The following is a 4,883-nucleotide window of genomic DNA, read 5'->3' on the forward strand; positions in this document are numbered from 1 at the left end:
GCATGTTTTCTGGCTATCGGTCCACTCGTATTGTGTTCCACCCACAAGACAGAATCTTTGGCCTTTCAGGACAAGTACCAACCACATGGTCAGGATTTTCTCGACGAGCTTAGGCAGTGATCATTTCTCAGACCCCTAGAAAGTGGGAGACATACGTCAACCCTACTTTGACTTTCTCCAAATCTTAACACTTAAGTCTGTTTCACGCCCTGACACTAGAACTTAAGGTCTATCCGGGATTCCACCGGAGACGAAGCTTTCTTCTTTTCTGGTTTTTATTCTTACGGGTTTCATAAATGGCTGTAAGTAAGGTGAATGTGAGTTTGCTCCCACAGCTAACTTTCAAGTCTTTTAAACACTTAAATGTTCCAGCCTTAAAGGGAAATTTATAGCCCTTTTGGAATGTGAATTATTTTCCATTCATGTTTCCTTAACTCAGTAGATAAGAATAAAGAAGCACATTTCAAGTCAAATCGTAAAGCTCGTCTGTTACTGCACATAATAGCATGAAATTAAAATGTTCCCTTCCCCTTCTATTTGGGAAGAGCAAAGTTTAATGAATTATTCTCCACATCAAGTATTTTACTATCCCATTTAGTACCTCTCCTGCCGGCCATCCTCGCTGCAAGCAGAAATCATGTTTTCTTCTGGCCTTCGCAGGAACATCTTCCCATTTGTAAGATCAATGGTTTTACTGTGAAACACGACCAAATCAAACTTTACTGCTCTGTGATGAAAATGACCTTAAGGATAATAACAGTATAAAGCTCCCGACCCAACTCAAACTGAAACTTGACCAGCCATGAAATTCTAGGCTTGCACCCGAACTCATTTTAGGATCTTTTTTTTTTTTTGAACTCACCCCTATTTTACTTCTAGGATGAGAGACCAAGATGAGTAATTGATATCATATGATACAGTGTATCCGAAGGAACACCACACATTAATATTCCAAAGGCATCGCTCGGAGTTCCTCCCACACTCCCAGTGAGCTGTGAGGGGGAAGGGGGGCATGCCACGTTGTACCTAGAATTCATAAAGCAAAGTATCACCAGGAACTAACTCTGCGGGAAATGTTTAGGGAGACAACCACTGATGGAGCCCCTACCAGGTACAAGACCCCGAGCACAATACCAGAGGCATATGCCAGGAACCATCCCTAGGAGCCCTGAGGACTGGAGAGGTAATTACCTGCCTGTGGGAGGATTTCCCGCTGCTGAAAGGCTCAGGAGGCAGTTGCCAAGGTGTGCTGGGACACATTTGAGACACCTAGTGGCTGCAGGCTCACTGGCGGTGACTCTGGACCTTGCACAGGGGGACAGGGCCCGGCCCCAGGGTTCCTGGTCTATGCAGTCTCACTGGCGGTAACTCTGCACCTTTACAGGGGGACAGGGCCTGGCCCCGGGGCTCCTGGTCTATGCAGGCTCACTGGCGGTGACTCTGGACCTTGCCCAGGAGGACAGGGCCCGACCCCCGGGCTCCCGGTCTATGCAGGCTCACTGGCGGTGACTCTGGACCTTGCTCAGGAGGACAGGGCCCGGCCCCCGGGCTCCTGGTCTATGCAGGCGCACTGTCGGTGACTCTAGACCTTGCTCAGGAGGACAGGGCCCGGCCCCAGGGCTCCCGGTCTATGCAGGCTCACTGGCGGTGACTCTGCACCTTGCCCAGGAGGACAGGGCCCGGCCCCAGGGCTCCCGGTCTATGCAGGCTCACTGGCGGTGACTCTGGACCTTGCCCAGGAGGACAGGGCCTGGCCCCCGGGCTCCTGGTCTATGCAGGCGCACTGTCGGTGACTCTAGACCTTGCTCAGGAGGACAGGGCCCGGCCCCAGGGCTCCCGGTCTATGCAGGCTCACTGGCGGGGACTCTGGACCTTGCCCAGGAGGACACGGCCCGGCCCCAGGGTTCCTGCAAGGCCCAGATTCACAGCCTCAGAGTTCTCACCTCTTGCTCCACGGAGCTTTGCCCCGCACCGCCCGTGGGCTCGCCCTGTCCCCCGCCTGGACACCTGGCCCAGCCTTTGTCTCTCAGCGGGGCTGGGGCATCCCTCCAGGATGCGGATTCACGTCCTAGACCGCGATGAACCAGGCTCCTCCCTCAAAAACAGCCCCGGGACAGACGCGGGACGCCAGGCCCTTAGCTCCCTCCCAGAAATCCCTGCGGGATTCCGTCTTCCCGAGGTCACGCGAGACTCTGCGAGACCCCTCCAGATCCCGTGAGGCCGCTGTGAGCTCTCGTGAGACCCGGCTCCTCCCGGGAAAGTGGTCCAGCTCGGGTCTCCACCCAACCTGAGCCCTGAGGGATGCTCCTGGTCAGCCTCGCAGGAAACTAACCTTTTTAAACACCTGCCTTAAAGGCGCAGCGCAGTATTTTCCCCCTGCTTTTTCTAACACACGAAGAAACGCTGTATACGTGCAAGCAAAAGAGCCCATGAGGATTTCCAGGTATCAGGACACTAATTTGGGGAAAACAGCAAAGCGTGTTGTTCAAGGGGATGAGCTGGGTTCGCCATAGAATCCAAAGTACAACGGGGCACCCAAAGCGCTGGTTGTTTCTAAACAGGGCTGCTCAGAATTCACGCGTGTATTATTAACTATGATGTCAATTCTTGCCCGTGTGTTTTGTTGTTAAATCCCCCACATGCAAATAATCGAAATATTTTCCAAAGTCTTTGATTGCTCTAAGTTAAATTGAGGACAATGATGAAGCGGGAGGTCAGGGAAGATGGAAATGCCAGGGTGTGTATGGTGCTCATGGATGTCATCCATCTGCTGACTCAGTTATTCTGTATCTTGGACTAGACACGGTATTGCAGACCAAGTATCTCCAGGTGCAAGTGAGCAACCCAGGACCTCGACGAACAGGTGTGATGCAGTTAAGAGACAGAATAATGGGCACGTGGGTGGTTCAGTTGGTTGAGCGCCCGACTCTTGGTTTCGGCTCAGGTCGTGATCTCACAGTTTCCTGCGTTCGAGACCGTGCCTGGCTCTTCACTGGCAGCAAAACGCCTGCTTGGGATTCTCTCTATCCCTCTCCCTTTGCCCCTCCTCTGCTGGCAACGTCTCTGTCTGTCTCAAAAATAAATAAACTAAAAAAAATTTTAAAAAGAGCAAGTACGTAAGCAGTTAACATGCGATAATTAGTATAAAAAGGAGAAATAGATACGTTGTCATAGGAACGGAAGAGAAGGAAGGTAGGACTTGCTTGGGCATATGTACGTGGGAATGTTTAGCAGAAGAGGGGATGAAAAATGGCCTGATTCTAAATGATGGGCATGACTCCCTTCAACGGGAAAATGCAGGAAGAACTTTCCAGCCACTGACAACATCTGTTTCAAATTCACAGGTATGCCAGGTGGTAATGGGCAGACATCAGGAGGCATTAATTTTTTTCAGGTGGATCTGTAGTGCAGGGAGAGGAGCAATGTGCTGATGAGAAAGCATTTCCATGTCAGCAGCGACATACGTGTTCCTTCATAAACAGAGCACCGTGGTCCATTTTCAACAAGCGTATGAGCCTGTGTGTAGCAGGCTATCTCGGATTTGAACAAATTGTCTTGCTGAGGTAGAGACATGCATTAGCTGGCTATAATTTGTACTCTAGGCAAGACATGTTGCAGTTTAAGTGTATGTTCAAGGATAAGGACAGAGAAGGTGGGATTATAGAGACACAAATGAGCGAGGCTTGGTAGATTTGTCTCGTTACTGAACAAAACATATTTGCCAAAACAAGACTCAACAATGATCCCAGTGGCTTTCGATTGGGTGGAGAAGAAAGGAGTTAAGGAACAGAAGCTAGTTTGGGGGGAAGCTGATTGATGAAAATGTGTGTATGTTGATTGTGAGATGCAAGTTTCTGAGCCAAGTGAACAGGTCCAGTATACAGAAGAGTAATTTCAATATGAAAGGGAAAATAGTCAATACTTGGACCTTCTCAAATAGAAATAATGTTCCCCACCCATCTAATGTTCCCCACTCCCATCTAAAAAGTTAACGTGGGGGCGCCTGGGAGGCTCAGTTGGCTAAGCATCCGACTTTAGTTCAGGTCATGATCTCACAGTTCATGAGTTCAAGCCCTCTGTCAGGCTCTGTGCTGACAGCTCAGAGCCTGGAACCTGCTTCGGATTCTATGCCTCCCTCTCTCTCTGCCCCTCCCCCGCTCACGCTCTGTTTCTGTCTCTCAAAAACAAATGTTAAAAAAATATATTTTTAAGTTAACTTTGGAAAGGATTTTTCTTACTGCTCACTGCAGTATTCTGCATTAATTTAACACTCTTAGAAGGTGTTCAATTAACATCTGTTGCATGAACGTGAAGTCAAATGAGACATTTGGCAGACAAATGTGAGAATATTGTACAGTCCTTTTTTGAGCACCTACTAATTTATAGATGTAGCATGCCAAAATACCTAAGGCCCTACCTTTGAAGGTCCTACTTTATATCAATTTGGCTGGGAATCTGGATGAAGCTAATTCGTTATATTTGAGAAGGTAATGAAAGGTTAAGGAAAAAAAAGAAGAAACAGGAAGTAGAAATTATAAGTGTTCAGATAAAATAATGTGCTGTATACACTGAGAAAATCATATTGGATGCTATATATACATATAATAATCTCTATATTACATAGATCACCTCTATGGTATATTACATATTATATCTTAAATAACCTATAGAGAAATGATATCTACATATTAATCACCGATATGTCAGCACATTTATATTATAAAAGCTAAGTGAAAAATATACGAAAATCAACATATAGAAGTACAAAATGATACATATAGAATAAAAAATTGTAACATTGCTGGAGTGTGGAGAGATCTGAGAAATGTGTGATTGATTTGAAAACACTGTTTTACTTAATCCTTCTCATTATTTCCTCTCAG

At 47.3% G+C, this 4,883-nt stretch overlaps 1 long non-coding RNA gene across 1 annotated transcript; it reads right to left on the reverse strand.

The window, feature by feature from the left end:
* Positions 1–1,121: 1,121 nt before the first annotated feature.
* Positions 1,122–2,026, reverse strand: LOC125932332 (uncharacterized). Its single transcript, XR_007460575.1, has 3 exons — positions 1,802–2,026; positions 1,660–1,730; positions 1,122–1,517 (listed from the first exon to the last, which is right to left on the reverse strand). It is a non-coding gene; the product is annotated as an uncharacterized LOC125932332 (long non-coding RNA).
* Between the last annotated feature and the right edge of the window lie 2,857 nt (positions 2,027–4,883).

The sequence above is a fragment of the Panthera uncia genome, chromosome X (assembly GCF_023721935.1).
Source record: "Panthera uncia isolate 11264 chromosome X, Puncia_PCG_1.0, whole genome shotgun sequence".
In the NCBI taxonomy this organism is placed as follows: domain Eukaryota; kingdom Metazoa; phylum Chordata; class Mammalia; order Carnivora; family Felidae; genus Panthera; species Panthera uncia.